Below are 17,654 nucleotides of genomic sequence, written 5' to 3'. Positions count from 1 at the left end.
TGAAATGATAGCCGACCATCCACAGGGACTGACATTCAAGGAGCAGGTGTGGGATGAAGATGGATGCTGGAGGTTCAACCATGTGGAGGTGGTCCCTGAAGCCAAGACAGGGATTAGGATCTTCAAGTCCTCCATACACACCTTCGCGAGAATCGAGAGGATTCTGAGCTGGGATCCAGGCAGAGGAAGGAGGTCAGAGGCAGTGAGAGAAAAGGAAGCCCAGCTTTGTAACATGGCTCACAGGTCCAGGGTGGGGACAGAGGACTGAGGTCACCAAGTGAGTCATTATATACTCTTGTTCATTCACAGAATAACTCCTTCCTTCGATCATCTATTCAGAGATCCAACAAACATTTCCTGAAGTGTCCTCTGTGCCAGGCACGGTACTGGTGCTGAGGATACAAAGTTGAACAAGGCAACGTCTCTGCCCTCAAGGAGATCCTGACCTAGTTAGGGACAATTCTAGCACCGTGTGGTCAGTTCTATAATGGGGTGCATATAGGTGGAGCGTGTCTATCTTAGTCATTTAGTGCTGCTTTAACAGAAATACCACAAGCGGATGGCTTTAACAAAGAGAAATTTATTCTCCCACAGTCTAGTAAGTTACAAGGCCAAATTCAGGGCACCAGCTCCAGGGGAAGGCTTTCTCTCTCTGTAGGCTCTGGAGGAAGGTCCTTGTCATCAATCTTCTCTTGGTCAAGGCGTTTCTCAGGTGCAGGGACCCTGAGTCCAAAGGACACACTCTGCTCCCGGCGCTGCTTTCTTGAAGGTATGAGGTCCCCAACTCTCTGCTCTCTTCCCTTTCCTTATATCTCTTGTAAGATAAAAAGGTGGTGCAGGCCACAGCCCAGGGAAACTCCCTTTACATTGCATCAGGGATGTGATCTGAGTAAGGATGTTACTTCGTACCCTAATCCTCTTTAACATAATCTAATCTTGCCTTATTAACCACAGGCAGAGATTAGGATTTACAACACACAGGAAAATTACATCAATCAAAATGGAGGACAACCACACAATACTGGGAATCATGGCCTAAGCAAGTTTACACATTTTTAGGGGGACACAATTCAATCCATGACAGCATCAAAATCATTCTTGTATTTCCAGAAGGCCTGGGCTGAGATTTTGAGGGAGGAGTTGGTGTTAATTGCCATCAAATCGGCTCCAACTCAGAAGACCCTATATACTTAGAAGAAAATACATAGAATGAAACAGAATGAAACGTTGCCTGGTCCTGAGCCATCTTCACAATTGTTGGTATGTTTGAGTCCACTGTTGTGGCCACTGTGTATTTTGAATGCCTTCCAACCTAAGGGGCTCATTTTCCAGCTCTATATTGGGGGGTACAATTAAATTCATAACAGAATGTGGAAGAGAACCCGGATACCAGATATGTGAGTGAAACCCTCTTGGACCTTCAAGCCTGCCCCACTACCACCAAATGCAGGCAAGTGAGGGACCCCCAAAACAACACGGTGCAGAAGAGTCACCCATCCGAGCCCTGTCCAAGTGACTCACCCATAGAATCATAATCAATCATTATTGTCTAAAGCCACTGGGGTGATTTGTTACACAGCAATAGAAAACTGAAGCCATGCTCTCCTTCAGAATTAAAAAATGTTCCTTCTTATACCCCATCTTAAAACAAAACATCCCCACAGCTCTTTGATCCTACATCTGCGCCCAGGTACTGCTGTCTTTCTATCACCACTGCATCATTTGTTAACGCACGCACACATGAATGGATGACCTTTGTGATGGTTCAGACTGTGTGTCAACTTGTCTGGGCCATGATTCTCAGTGTTTATATGTGCTCACTCCCATGAATGAATCTGCTGTGAGTAGCCAATCGGTTGAAAGGGAGTTTCCTTGGAGGTGTGGCCGAATATAAGCAGACGTTCCGGCTCTTTTGCTCTCTCTGGATCCTGCGGCTGCCTCTTATTCATCTGACCTCCAGCTCTTGGGACTTGAACTATCAGCCTATCTGCAGATCTTGGGATTCATCGATCTTCACAACCTGAGAGCGAACGGGAGTCCTGCTCTTTAACCTGCCAATCTTGGGTTCACCAGCCCCCGTGGCTTTGTGAATTGAGAGAAGCCTCCTCCATCCTGATCCATAGACTTGGGACACTCTAGCCTCTACAATCACATGAGCTGTTTCCTTGATATAAATCTCTCTATATACAAATTTACATGCTTTACTGCTTTTGCTTCTCTAGAGAACCCAGCCTAAGACCACCCTCCATACAGCTGTCTGCAGGCATGGACCCCGGCCCTGGAAAACCCATGACAATGATGAAAAACAAAACATAGGATCCAGGTAAGCTAAGTTTTCAGAAAGAGACAAAATGCCAAAGGTGCAGGAAAGAAATGAAGGGAAGGATCAGCTCAGGGGAGTCAGAAACCACAGCTGATGGCCGCTGAGGTTTGGGGGTGATATGTTTCCGCAGTCTATCTCGTTTATCCTGACTGATCAGCTCCGTACCCTACAAGTAGATGTTATTTTCCTCTCAGAACACTGGAAAAGGGAGCAGAGGAATTAGAAGGTTATTAATGAGTAAAGTCAATATAAGCTGTGATTAAAAAAAAAAAAATTGAAGAGTTGCTGGCCTGAGATTTCTGGCAAGTATTTAGAAGGTTAAACTTTAGCACCAGATCTAGGCAAGAATTCAAGGCACTAATATGCTCCGTTTTATGAGGCACTAAAAAGACCCAAGGGGCAGATAAAACAATGGAAATAGGTCAGCTTGGTGCACCGGAAGGGTTTTGAACAAGGTACTCATTTTAAGGCATCAACTTCCTCCCACCAGATTGTCAAAGTTAAGGAGAAATTGACTTTGGATCAATGGCACACAGCTAATTTATTAACAAAGAGGATGTACTGCCAACCACATGCTTCGCTATCAGCAGTAAACCCACAGAAAACAAAGTGAAAATATTATCTAAACCAGAGGGCTGTGATCCAGGACATAATAGAAGAGAAAATGCCCTAAGAAAATGTCACTCACCATTAAGAAAAATATGATTGCGTGTTCATGGCTCATAATATGAATTTTAACTGTTTAAACTTTTTAATCTGCTGAAATGAAACAAAATGGCACCTCCATACAAAGTGTAGTTTTCGAAGGCCAACTTAACCAATGGAAACCCTGGTGGCATAGCGGTCAAGTGCTATGGCTGCTAACCAAAAGGTCGGCAGTTTGAATCCACTAGGCACTCCTTGGAAGCTCTATGGGGCAGTTCTACTCAGTCCTATAGGGTCGCTATGAGTTGGAATCAACACAACAGCAACAGGTTTTTTTTTTTTTTTTCAGGCTTACCCAATACTTAATGAGTACCTTGTTATGTCAGGCCTGGGCACATAGTGGGGGGTTCTGACCAGGACAGTGGGCTGGCCAGAGGCCACAGAGGGCTCTGACTGAGGCTGTCTACCCACAAAGCTCATGCCACCAATCCTGGGAGTGGGCTCCTCAGGATTGGTGGCATGAGCTGAGACAGCTGCTCTGCAGCATGAAGCCAGAGGAGAGAAACCCTGGCTGGGGGTGCACAACCACCTCCCAGGATTAGGACGGCTCCTACTAGCTCTGTGACCTTGGGCTTAATTTTCCTCATCTGTAAAATGGGGATAGCAGTACCTGCCTCACAGAGTTGTTGTACAGTTGAAACGAGGCTCGCTGCACCTGGGACCATGTGACCAGCACCTGTGGTTGTTGAGTGTTGGCATGATTCCCCGGTCCGCCCTGAGAAGTTGTGCAGGAGCAGACCAGAGAAAGGACCAGAAAGGGGCCTCCATCAAAGAACTGAAACTATAAAGAAGATATTTTCCATCCGTGAGTTTGGCAGAGATAATAAAGATCGGCAATACTCTGTACTGTGGAGGGTGGGAGCAAACCCTGGAGCTCTGAGTCACTGCTGGAGACAAGACAGGTGGCTTCAGCCTTTCTAGGGAGCAATTTGGCAATATGGATCAGGATTTAATGTGCATGCTCCCTAGGCCAGCAACTCTGTTTCTGGGAATTTATCCTGAGGACATCATCAGAAAAGTGCGCAAAGAGGTGTGTACAACCACGCTCCTAGCAGTGTTCTCTGTAAACACAAACATTGAGGGACACCCAGCTATCCATCCACAGAGGATGGTTGATAAAGTACAGACCAGCCACAGCTTCAAGGAAGATGGTGACGGAGTTGGCGGGGGGTCGGGGGGTGTTTGTATGTCCTGAAAGATCCGACAGAGTGAGCTGTGGAGCGGATGAGTCACCAAGCAGCAAGGAGAGGCCAGGGTTTCCCTGTTCTGGGTCCAGGCTGGAGAGTGGCTCTTTATACTCTACACTGCAGATTGGTGGAGTGGGCTCTGTGGACACAGAGCCGCAGTCGGAGCCCAATGTGGCCCTTGGCCGCCCCCCTCCCCGTGTGTGTGCATGTGCGTGTACACGTATGTATGTGTGTGTATGTGCGTGAGGAATGTCAGAATGGCTATCTCCGAGTGGTGGGATTTGGGGGTGACTTTACTTTCTGATGTGCACCTTTTGTACCATCTGAGAGATCCCTTAGGTGGCACTAGTGGCTTGCACTTGACTGCTAACCTAAAGGTTGGCAGTTCGAACCCATCCAGCTGCACCACAGAAGAAAGACCTGGCGATCTGCTTCCATAAAGATTACAGCCAAGCAAACCCTATGAAGCAGTCCTGCTCTGTGACACACGGGGTCGCTATGAGTCAGAATCAGCTCCACAGTAATGGGTTTGGTTTTTATGGGTTTCTGGTGCCATTTGAATTCATTCAATAAGCAACACATCTTACATCTGAAGCCTCATGACATCATCTCTCTACTGAAAACGTTCCAATGGCAACCCACCTCACACGGAATGAGAGCCTGAGTCCTTCGAGGGCCTGGGATGCCCCCGCACCCACGTCCCCTCATGCCCAGTTCCGTCCCTCTCCTGCCCTCTCTGTCAGGCATGCGGGCCCTCCCCACCCCCACCACCTGGCTCCAGCAACTTCATTGGAAAACCGATACCTGAATGGCTCCTCCATCACCTCCTTCAAAACTTAGCTGAAATGTCACCTCAACAAGGCCTTCCTACCCAGCCAGACAAAAGCTGCAACTCCTCACTCCCAAACCCTGTATCTGTTCCACGTCCTCCCAGCACTTACACCTAGTAACACACCGTGTAACCAACCAACTTTGTGCTCCAACTATCCCGAGGGCCTGGCCTGGGGCCTGCAGGACTGGGCAGTTTGCTGAAAGGAGGAAAAAGTCCCCTGAACACAACAAACAAAGCCTCTGTCCTCGTGGGGCTTGAAATCCAAGTGGGAAGGGCAGAATAAGCAGACGGGCACATACAAGATGGTGATAAAAGCCATGGGGGGAAAACAGAGCAGGGCCTGGAGGGTCAGAAGTGCAGAGGAATTTGCTATTTTTCTTTAAGTGTTTCCTAGGGAAGGCCCCTCTGATAACGTGAGACTGGAGCAGAAACCTGAAGGAAGCAGAGCAGTAAATCGCGTAGATAATATCTGAGGTAAGATTGTTCTAGGCAGAGGGAACAACAAGTACAAATTATTGCAATGAACACATATCATTTTTAAAATCAGGAAGACTATTGTCATCTTGAAAATGCACCAAAATATTTGAAAGTCCAATTCCAAGAGCTAGAAAGAAGAATCTGATTTTATAAATTCCTAAGACTTCCGTTGTCAGCTGCTGTCAGGTCGGCGCCCGACTCATGGTGACCCCTACGCACAATGAAGCAAAAGGCTGCACAGTCCCGCGCCGTCCCGTCATCCATCGGTTGCGATGGGCCCATTGTGATCCATGAAGTTTTGTTCTTTTTAACACTTTATTATGGTTAGGTGAAAGTTTACAGAGCAAATTAGTTTCCCATTCAGTAATTTACACATACAGCTTGTGTGACATTGGTTACAAACACCTCAGTGTGTCAGCCTTGCCCTTCTTCCTCCCTGGGTTCCCAATGGCCATTTGCCCAGCTTTCCTGGCCTACCATCCTTCTGATCTTTGCTTTTGAGCAAATATTGCCCTTTAGATCTCGTATAGGTGATTGTTCTGAAGTATACCTTCCTCACTGGTGTTACCGTTCATTCTATAGGTCTGTCTGTTGTATAGCTATTATGTGATCTCCAGAAATGATTTCAGTTCCAAATTTGAAGGGTGTCTAAGGGCCATAGTCTCGGGAGTTCCACCACTCTCTATCAAATCAGTAAATCTGGTCTTATTACTGAATTTAAATTGTTCTGCAGATCTCTCCCACTCTGTCCATGACCTACTATTGGATCCATAGCATTTTCATTGGCTGATTTTCAGAAGTAGATTTCCAGGCCTTTCTTCTGAGCCTGGAAGCTCCACTGAAACCTGTCAGCATCATAGCAACATGCAAGCCTTCTCTGACAGACAGGTGGTTGCCGTGCATAAGGTGTCTTGGCTGGGAACCGAACAGGGTCTTCCTCATGGAAGGCAAGACTTTGACCACTTCCCTCCCTAACACTTTACTCAATAAACACTGCCATCCCTAAGACTCTACTCAACAACCCCTGCCCTTCCTAAGACTCTACTCAACAACCCCTGCCCTCCCTAAGACTCTACTCAACAACCCCTGCCCTCCTTAAGACTCTGTTCAACAACGCTGCCCTCCCTAAGACTCTATTGAACATCTCCTGCCCTCCCTAAGACTCTACTCAACACCTCCTGCCCTCCCTAGGACTCTACTCAACAACCCCTGCCCTCCCTAAGACTCTACTCAACAACTCTGCCCTCCCTAAGACTCTGTTCAACAACCCTACTCTCCCCAAGACTCTATTCAACAACCCTGCCCTCCCTAAGACTCTACTCAACAATCCTGCCCTCCCTAAGACTCTACTCAACAACCACCACCCTCTCTAAGACTCTATTGAGACTCTATTCAGGCCCAGGCTGATAACTCCAACCCATTCCTACAGCCTTCTACCCCAGCCCAGTCCTCTACCCCATACTCCCTTGGGTCAGAGCCAATGGCAGGGGCTGAGACTGCTGTCCTAGTGCCAGCTGCTGTCTGCCCCCTCCTGACCTGGCCTGGGCCGGTCTGCAAAGACACCTCTCCAGCCCCACCTGTCACTTGCCCAGCCCCCAGCCCCACACCTGTCCTGTGTTCCTGCCAGCTCAGACAAATGCTCATTCCTTCCCTCCCAGCTAATTCCCACCTGTCCTGTTTCAACACTTGTTTGCTTCAGCTCCACCAACTCCAGGTTCTTCTGCAATGCTGGTAGTCACCGGCCCTGACTCCTGCTGAGATCAGGTCAGGGAAATCAAGAACCGGACAAAAGGCTTCCAACACTCAGCCTCTGTGGGGACACAGGCACAGGGGCAGTCATCCCTCAGTCTTCCCATCCCACTGGAAATCTGGTTGAGCTGCTAAGCATTAAGGGCTCCCTGCTCATTAGGTAAAAAAAAAAAAAAAAAAAAAATCTTTCAAATGCACCCAACTTCAGTGAGAAATTGGCTGAGCTGAAGCTTCCCAGCCTTAGTGTGCATCTGGGGGCTCTTGTTAAAATGCAGATTCCAGTTCAACTTAAGATTCTGCATTTCTAACAAGCCCCAGGTGATCCCAATGCTGCTGGCCCAAGACTACATTGGGCAGCAAAGGCCAAGGAGATGTCCCACCTGTCCCCAACTGTCCCCCATGCTTTCCTCAAGTCCCCCTCCAGCTGGCTTCACATGATCACTGTTTGGTAAATTTGCGGCTCCTCTTTTGAAGGCTCCCACAGTCTTTACCCAGGCTGCCCGGCTCCACAGTTAATCCCAGCACACAAAACCACAGGTGATGGAGGCTTCCTTCCAACGGGCCTAAGCAAGAGGAAGAGAACAAAGAAAGGAGCAAGGAGAGTCTGCAACCAGCTCTACAGGGCTAGGACCTCGTGTCAGTCACCAGGAGCTGGAGCCCTCCGAGCTGCCCTGCCCGCACCGATGTGTGCCAGTTGACAGCCCAAGACCACCGCCGCCTCTGTCCTCACCAGGCTCTGGGCCACCCAGGGCTGCAAGGGGCAAGCAGAGAGCTGCCCACTGGCCTGCTCCCAAGCCAGCCCGTCCAGCTTCCACTGGGCCTCTGCCACTGCCTGGCAGTTCTCATTCTCTTCTGATTCCTGTGAAGACAGCTGTATTTTCTCGAGCTCCAAGTCCACCCCGCACTTGGCCTCCTCTCAACACATTTCCTCACCTACTGTCCTCCAGGAATAGTTAGCCACTCCCACACATCTCTGTCCCCAGAACCAGCCTCCTCTCTCTCCCTCTGTTTTCCTCCTCTCTAAAATCAATCCCTCCACTCTTGGGCAAATCTGCTGCAAAAGACCTCTTTAAAGTTCTAAAAAGCAAAGATGTCACTTTGATGACTAAGGTGCATCTGACCAAGCCATTGTCTTTTCAGTCACCTCATATGAATGCAAAAGCTGGACAACACAAAGTAAGACAGAAGAAGAATCGATACGTTCAACCTGTGGTGTTGGCGAAGAATATCGACTATACCAGGGACTGCCAGACGAACGAACAAATCAGTCTTGGAAGAAATACAGCCAGAATGATCCTTAGGCGTGAGGATGGCAAGACTTCATCTTGCTTACTTTGGATACGTTGTCAGGAAAGACCAATCATTAGAAAAGGGCATCATGTTTTGTACAAGGGAAACTCTCAATGAGATGGATTGACACGATAGCTGCAACAGTGGGCTCGAGCATATCAGCAATCATGAAGACGGCGCGGGACCGAGCAATATTCCCTCAGTTTTACATACAGTCACTATGAGTCAGAGCCAACTGGACAGCAATTAACGATACAACAGCTCTTGCCCCAGATCCCATCCCTTGCAAACCCCTGACAGACTTTGTTCCTACCCTTCCTGCCTCCCTTTTCAGCTATAAGACTTTTCTGAGAAGCTTGTTGAACATTTCAGAGATACAGACCCTCGGGCCCCACTTGTTTCAGTAGGTCTAGCTTGACTATAAGGAGCCAAGGTGGCACAAAAGCTAAGCTGTCGGCTGCTAACCAAAAGGTTGGCGGTTGAAACCCACCAGCCACTCCAAGGGAGAAAGACCTTGCGATCTGCTCCTGTAAAGACTACAGCCTAGGAAATCCTACAGGACAGTTCTACTGTGTCACATAGGGTCACTATGAGTTGAAATTGACTCAACGGCACCTGACAACAACAGCTTACCCATGAGTCTGGGTGTTTAATGTACCCCAGGTGGTTCTGATCAGGTGGCCCTCACACTATCCTTTGAGAAACCGTTTAGTACACACCTTCCCCTCACTTATTAGCTACCTCAGTACCCAACATTTTGAATTCACAATATAGTAAAAAATCTACTATTCAAATATTTTGCCCATTAATGACATATATCTGGCAGTAACGAACACTGAGGTGCAAGGCAAGAGTAATGCTGGCAGTGATGGTTAAGATTATGTGTCAGCTTGGTTGGGCCATGATTCTCAGTGGTTTGACAGTTATGTAATGATGTAATTTGGCAGTTATGAAATGATGTGGTCATCTTCCATTTTTCGATCTCACCTGGTCATCTTCCATTTTCTCACCACACCAATTTTGCATAATGACCTGGTCTTTGGAACCTAACCATGTTGATAAGTGACGAGAGGGTGTAGTAGCATTTGACAGATGGATGGCTCACTTTCAGATAAACTCTTCCACTTCCCCTGACTTTCATGACACTCTTGTGTCGTGAGAGTCAGTTTCCTTTGTGGGCCCGCTTCCCTTCCCCCTGCTTTAATATCAGTTTCTGAGACCTCTGTCCTTGGTCCTCTTCTCTCCTCCTTTAACATGCTCTCCAGTGTCTTCTAGGTCTGTGACTTCTACTACCATCAAATGCATCCATTTAACACACTTTTTTTTAAATGTGCTGGGTCTGGGATGGATGGATGGATAATGGATGGATAGACAGATGCACGGATGGATAGATGGATGGACGAATAGGTGAATGCATGGATAGATGGGTGGTTAGATGGATGGACAGATGCATGATTGAATAGGTGCATGGATGGATGCATGGGTGGATGAACAGATAGATGGATGGACAGATGGATAGATGGATGAATGGGTGGGAATATTCAACACAATTAACAGCAGGTGGGGCATGAGCAGGGACCAATTAGGAAAGGTGCTTTTCTAAAGCAGAGTCCTGAGGTTCCTGCTGTGCTAAGATTAATCTTTCAGGCTGGATCATCAGTTGCCAGGGAGACAGGGGGAGGAATTGCTGGGGGAGGCTCCTGAGGGAGGGTAGGGAGGTCCAGGGTCCTTTAAGGGGGTGGGGGAAGGATGATGTACCCAGCATAAAAGAACAGCTGCCATCAAGTCAGTTTGGACTCAGAGTGACCCCATGTGTGTCAGAGGAGAGCTGTGTTCCACAGGGTTTTCAATGGCTAGTTTTTCAGAAGATGGCCACGCCTTTCTTTTGTAGCACCTGTGGGTGAACTCAAACCTCCAAACTTTCAGTATTAAGCATTTGCACCACCCAGGGATTCTGTGAGTTAACCCTGTTTAGTGTAGCAGCTATTTAAAACTGGTATGGTAGTATGGTGGCACAGTGGTTAAGAGCTCAGGCTGCTAACCAAAAGATTGGCAGTTCAAATTCACCCGCTGCTTCTTGGAAACCCTATGGGGCAGTTCTACTCCATCCTATAGGGTCGCTATGAGTCAGAATTGACTCGACGGCAACAGGTTTGGGTTTTTGTTTGGTATGGTAGTATTTCAGTATTTTAACAAGCAGCCAAGTGTCAATAATGAATGAATGGGTATGAATCAGGGCAGGTCAAGATAGAGAACCATCCTGTTCTGAAATTGTCTGGCCAGCTGGGAAAGGTCTCTCACAGACCAGTCACGTAGGTTCAGTCTAAGAGAAAGGTGTATCTCAAGGTCTCTGAAGATCAGATGAGCTCCAGGGTTGGTCTGGGCTGACTCAGGCTCCAGTGCTCCAGCAGCGCTTCCTCTAAGAAGTCTGGAGCAGCAGGCATTACCTCTCAGCCCAGGGCTTCTCCAGCTGTAAATGTGCGTGTGAAATCACCCGGTAACCTTGTTAAAAGCTGATTCTGATTCAGAAGGTCTGGGGAAGACCTGAGATTGTGCATTTCTAACAAGCTCCCAGATGGCCATGGTGCTGCAGGTCGGGACCTCACACTTTAGCAGCAAGGTTAGATTGTCAACAGTGAGAAGAAGCAACAGGTGAGCCATGACACCAACAAGCCTACTGCACCAGGGAAGGAGACAGGGAAAAAGAGTAGACAAAGAGAAACCAAAGTGTGTGCGTTGGGGGTGGAGGTACAGAAGGGAAGGACAAACAGAAACAAGAACCAAAGGCAGTGCTAAGAGTGAGATACCTCCTACAGGCCATTAGCCGAGAACTCCTACAGGCAGAGAGCCACACTCACAAGCACCCAGTAGTTGCTGCCTATAACAAGTGTATTCCAAGGCCCCCAAGTACAGACTGGAACTTTCATCGTTGTTGTATGCTGTTGAGTCGATTCCAACTCATAGTGACCCTATAGGACAGTAGACCTGCCTCATAGGGCTTCTTAACCTGTAATCTTTACAGAAGCAGTTCACCAAGTCTTTTCTCTAGTGGAGCCGCTGGTGGGTTCAGACTTGAACTATAAGAGCTAAAAGGGCACTTAGAAGTCATCTCACCTAATCCTTTTCTTTCATTGATAAGGAAACCAAGGACGAGGTAGTTTGTCCACAGTCGCAAAGTAAGTTTCTGGCAGAAAGGAGCACACCCAGGTTTTCTAACACACCGTTCAGTGTGCTTTCCAGCAAAGCAGGCTGCCTAAAGACTCAGGCAGAAGTCATGGCACCATGAGCCCGATGACGGTGGGGGCCGGTCACAACCTGACAACAAGTAAGATCGGCGAGACCAGCATCTTCCTAGCTGGGAGCATCAACCAGGTCTTATTATACTGACAGTAACTGACCACCTCTCTCGCCCAGAGCACTGGGAGAAGCTGTGGCTCCCCGTCCCTGGTGACTTTTAACAATTCTCTGGCTGGGCTCTGTTTTCTGGATTAAGTGAGGCGTTTCCCAACAAGGGCTGTGGCACTGTTCCCATGTGGCCAGGAGTGAGAATTTAGGATCAAGTCCCTATGCCCTTTTCAAAACAGAGCCCTAGTGGTGCAATGGTTAAGCACTCGGTACTAACCAAAATGTCAGCAGTTCAAACCCACCAGCAGCTACACGGGAGAAAGACCAGGCCATCTACTCCCATAAAGATTGATGTTGTATGCCATCAAGTCAACTCTGATTCATAGCGACCCCATGTGACAGAGCAGAACTGCTCCATAGGGTTTCCTGGGCTGTAATCCTTACAGGAAGGAGCCCTGGTGGCACAGTGGTTAAGTGCTCGGCTGCGAACCAAAGGGTCAGTGGCTCGAACCAACAGCTGCTGCTTAGGAGAAAGGTATGTCGGTCTGCTCCCATAAAGGTTACAGCCTTGGAAACCATATGAGGCAGTTCTACTCTGTCCTGTAGGGTCGCTATGAGTCAGAACTGACTCAACGGCAATAGGTGTAGATAATCCTTACAGGAGCAGATCACCAGGTCTTTTTTTGCGTGGAGCCAAAGGTATATTTAAATTGCCAGCCTTTCAGTTAGCAGCTGAGTGCTTAACCATTGTACCACCAGGGCTCCTCCCTTAAAAATTAAACCCACAAGCAAACCTGTTGCCATCAAGCCACAAAGTATAACAAATATTCACCTCAAAATGGTCAATAATAGCACATTAAGCAAGGCAACATTTTAACATGCCACAGACATAAATGCAATAAAAATAGTTACAAACAAAAATAAAACAGCAAATTTTGCCAATCAAAATAACCAAAGACTTCTGAATTTCAAAAGGATACAAAATTTAAAAGAAAATCCATTGGAAGGGAGGACTGCAACAAAAAGAAGGAAAAATGGTTACCATCATTGGTATATAAAGAAAGATTTCACCCTGAGGGAGCAGGAGAGCAGTGGGATGCAGACCCCAAATTCTCATAAGACCAGAGTTAATGGTCGGACTGAGACTGGAAGGACCCCGGTGGTTATGGCCCCCAGACCTTCTGCTGGCCCAGGACAGTAACCATTCCCAAAGCCAACTCTTCAGACAGGGATTGGACTGGACAATGGGTTGGAGAGGGATGCTGGGGAGGAGTGAGCTTCTTGGCTCAGGTGGACACTTGAGATTATGTTGGCATCTCCTGCCTGGAGGGGAGATGAGAGGGTGGAGGGGGTTAGAAGCTGGCGAAAAGGACAGGAAAAGAGAGAGTGAAGGGAGGGAGTGGGCTGTCTCATTAGGGGGAGAGTAATTGGGAATGTGTAGCAAGGTATATATGGGTTTTTGTGTGAGAGACTGACTTGATTTGTAAACTTTCACTTAAAGCACAATAAAAATTATTTTAAGAAAAGATTTCATATACATAGACCATGACAATAAATGAGCCAAAAAACAGAAAATTCAGAATAAGTACAAGTAGAAAATAAACATAAAAAATATTCAACTCAAAAGTAATCCAGAAATGTGGACTAAGATAATGTATTACAAACTTAGGAAAGCCTGGTGGCATAGTGGTTAAGTGCTACTGCTGCTAACCAAGAGATCGGCAGTTCAAATCCACCAGGCGCTCCTTGGAAACCCTATGGGGCAGCTCTACTCTGTCCTGTAGGGTCGCTGTGAGTCGGAATCGGCTCCATGGTGGTGGGTTAGTAATGCTGAACTGTAACAGGCACCTTATAACCTGCCGGGGTTTATTTCAGCATCCCAGCTTTCAGAACATTGATTCACTCAACAGCCATTTTCTAAGCACCTACTACGTGCCCAATACTCTGTAAACGAAACATGCAAAGATCCATGTTACATCCTATATCTCTTTGTAGAAACGTAGACTAAAAAAAACCCACACAAAGAAATACAGACACATCCTTATCTACATAGATACGCACCGGAGCATTATTTATTACAGCCAAAAAAGCTGGAAATAAGAGAAAGAAAAAGTAAATAAAATTATTAGGATGGAAAACTGTGTATTCAAGTAGTCTTTAGGGAATGGAAAAATGCTTAAGTAAAATATTGAGTGAAAAAAAACAGTCAACACCATGGTGCATAAACTTCAATCCTCGTGTTATTATTATTATTATTTTTTTTAATGCTAACATACAAAAAAAAAGAAAAGGACAAAATTCTTTACAGTGCTGTCTGTGGGTTGCGGGGTTATGGGTGACTGTTTTCTGTACCTTTTACTGGTTTCCAAAATTCTCTGCAAAGATCTCACTTTCACGATAATTATTATTTTAAGAAAAACTTGCCCCTGAGTAAGAGGTAGATATGGAGAAACAACTCTTTCTTCTTGTATTTTGGATGTCGGGCCTCCTAAAAGTGCTGCGTTCAAAATCAAGTCCAAAGCTTTACAAGTTGTTTCCACAACATGAACAGTCAAAACCAAACTTATAAACGTTAAAAAAAAAAGGCGGGGGGAGTGGGGTGGGGCTGAGAGACACATTCAAAAGCCGAATGAGATAGACATACACGAGAGATCAATACAACGTAGAAATTTATATAAAGACTGAACTAAGGGAACAAATTGGAAGGTGGGTTCCATCTAACAGAAGTTAACGCGAACAGAGCAACCTTCTGAAGACGGAGATGGTTTTCAGAAGGAACTGCCACCTAACACGTGATACCCAAAAGACCAGAAACCAAACCCGTTGCCATCGAGTCGATTTCAACTATAGAGACCCTATAGGATGGGGTAGAAATACCCCATAGGGTTTCCAAGGCTGTAAATCTTTATGGAAACAGACGGCCACATCTTTCTCCCACGGAACGGCTGGTGGGTTCAAACTGCTAATCTTTCCATTAGCAGCTAAGCTCTTTAACCACTGCGCCACCAACTCTCCAAAACCAAACCCGTTGCCACTGAGTCGGTTCAATTCTGACTCATAGCGACCCTATAGGACAGAGTAGAACTGCCCTATAGGGTTTTCAAGGAGTGGCTGGTGGATGCTAACTTCCCGCCTTTTGGTTAGCAGCCAAGCTCTTTTTTTGTTTGTTTATTGTACTTCAGGTGAAAGTTTACAGATCAAGTCACTCTCTCATCCGAAAAGCCACACACACCCCGCTGTGCACGCCCAGCAGCTCTCCCCTTAATGAGACAGCGCATTCCTCCCCTCCACCCTGTATTCCCTGTGTCCATTCAACCAGCTCCTGTCCCCCTCTTCCTTCTCATCTCACCACCAGACAGGAGTCGCCCACATAAACTCATGTGTCTACTTGAGGCACGAAGTTCACTCCTCACCAGCATCATTGTCTATCTTATAGTCCAGGCCAATCCGTGTCTGTGGAGTTGGTTTGGGGAATGATTCCAACCTAGAGCAGCCAAGCTCTTAACCACTGCACCACCTTGCCATTTTCTGATGAGCACTTTAGAGTCACCCCAGCAAGGCTCAAGGCCCCTGCTCTGCTGATGGAAACACAACACGAAGGACGGCAGCAAGGGGTCCCGGTGGCCCAGGGGAGATGTGGGCCAAACAACTGAAGCTCAGCTCTCTCCAGGGCAGCAGCCACTTGCCACCCCAAGTGTCGTCCCCGTGGCCTAGCTACAGTAGGACACTCTCTCCATCAACACTGCTCCTCACAGCCAACAGGAAGTGGGTCAGGAGCCACCATTAGAGGCCTCCCCTGAGGACCCCTGCCCAGCAGGTCACTCACGGCCTCCCATGCCCAGGACCTGGGTTCCTTGTCCATGCTGTGCTCTGTGCTTCCAACTGGATCCTTGAGGACAGGCAGCCACTTCTGAAAAGATGTCGGCTACTTTGTTAGTTCCTATTGTATTACCCAGCCTGGAACCAGCTGTACAAACCAGCCAAAAAAAAACCCTATTTGTTGGCCAGTCCATTCTAACTCATAGCAACCCTACAGGCCAGAGTAGAACTGCCCAAGAGGGTTTCCAAGACCGTAATCTTTATGGAAGCAGATTGCCACATCTTTCTCCCTCGGAGCAACTGGTGGTTTCCAACCATTGACCCTTGGATTAGCAGCCAAGTACTTAACCACTGTATCACAAGGGCTCCTTGTGCGCAAGCCAGAGGAGCCCAAAACACAAAGTAATAATAGGCTGAGGTTGTTTCTCTGATATCAGTTCTAGAGAAAGATAGTCAATTTTGTGTCTCCAGGTTAAATACGCACCACCGTTCAGTCAGTTTGTCATACTGTGGTGGCTTGCATATTGCTGTGATGCCGGCAGCTATACCTCTGGTATTTCAAATACCAGCAGGGTCACCCATGCTGGACAGGTTTCAGCAGAGCTTCCAGACTAAGACAGACTAGGAAGAAAATCTTCTGAAAACCCGTGGATCACAACGGAACATCGTCTGAGACAGCATGGGAAGATGAGCCCCCAAGGCCGGAAGGCACTCAAAGTACACAGTGGCTGCAACAAAGGTCTCGAGCAACAACTGTGAAGATGGCGCAGGACTGGGATACGTTGCGTTCTGTTGAACAAGGGGTCGCCATGAGTTGGAGTTGACTCGACAGCAACTCACAACAATAACAAAAACAACAAGTTGAATATTTGTATTGGGAGCTACGGTCGAAAAGGAAAAGGACTTATAAAGTGGAGAAAGTTGTGGAGGACTAGTACAAACAGCTATACTACTTGTTTTAAATTTTTTTAAATAATTACTTATATTCTTCACAACACCTACAGTAGGTCCAGATAGCAACTTCCACCTGAGGAAGCAATAGGGTTCAGACTTTAACTGCATAGACTTTGGAGCTAAACCAGCCTGGAGGCAAATAAAGTCCTGGAGCCTTAGTTTCCTCATCTGTCAAATGGGGATGATAAGTGACTAAATCATGTGTATAAAATACAGCACCTGGCACACAGAAAGCACTCAGCAAATGGAAGCAATTAGATTGTGAGTCCCACACCAGAAGAACCCATTAGTCTCCATGGGCTCTGTTTGTTGACTAAAGCCAAGGGGACCTTCATCATTATCTCGTCTCCCAGACAGCCCAGGGTCTCCCCTCCTCTGGACGCCCAGGGCTGGAGCACACAGCCAGGGAACAGGACTGAGACCTCACGTGCTGGGTGAAACAGAGCTGTTTGCACTCTCTCTCCACTGCCTAAAAGAGACCCATCTGTGTACCCCAGCTCTGGCCCAGCTCCCTGGGGCAGGGATCCAGCTAGGCGAAAACTTTGTGGAGGTCCCAGCTGCGTAAATGTCTACAGGTCAAGAGCAGTAGGGAGTACGGTCAAGTGGTAACTACGTACCAACACAGCTGTGACCTTGAGCAAACCCCTTCTGCGCCTCGGTTTCCTCTTTACTATAAGTGGGTACATTCTCGGATCTCTGAAGTCCCTTCCTCTGTGTGGCACTGGTTACAATTCTGACAGTGAGATCCAAACATGCTCCATGTCCTTCCATGCCCTGTGGCAGGCCTTTGATCCCTTCTATGAGAAGGGAGGATCAGAGTAGCTTGTCTTGCTTTCTGGTTTTTGTTCTGGGTAGGGACGTTCTCCACCCCTGGCTGGCCACCCCACCTTCCTGGTCTCCCTGACACTGGTCAAGTGTGTGTGCCGGAGAGGTCACTGGCCTAGTGTGTGTCAGCCCAGAGACAGTTCCAGAC

The 17,654-nt window shown here is 47.4% G+C and overlaps 1 protein-coding gene across 1 annotated transcript in view; it reads right to left on the bottom strand.

Annotated features, from left to right (window-relative positions):
• KIAA1549 (KIAA1549 ortholog) overlaps positions 1-17,654 on the bottom strand; it is a 119,625-nt gene that overhangs the window by 101,056 nt on the left and 915 nt on the right. The window lies entirely within an intron of this gene.

Source organism: Elephas maximus, chromosome 8 (assembly GCF_024166365.1).
Source record: "Elephas maximus indicus isolate mEleMax1 chromosome 8, mEleMax1 primary haplotype, whole genome shotgun sequence".
Lineage (NCBI taxonomy): Eukaryota > Metazoa > Chordata > Mammalia > Proboscidea > Elephantidae > Elephas > Elephas maximus.
Note: the sequence above shows the minus strand (reverse complement) of the source record. Positions and strands in the feature narration are given on the sequence as shown.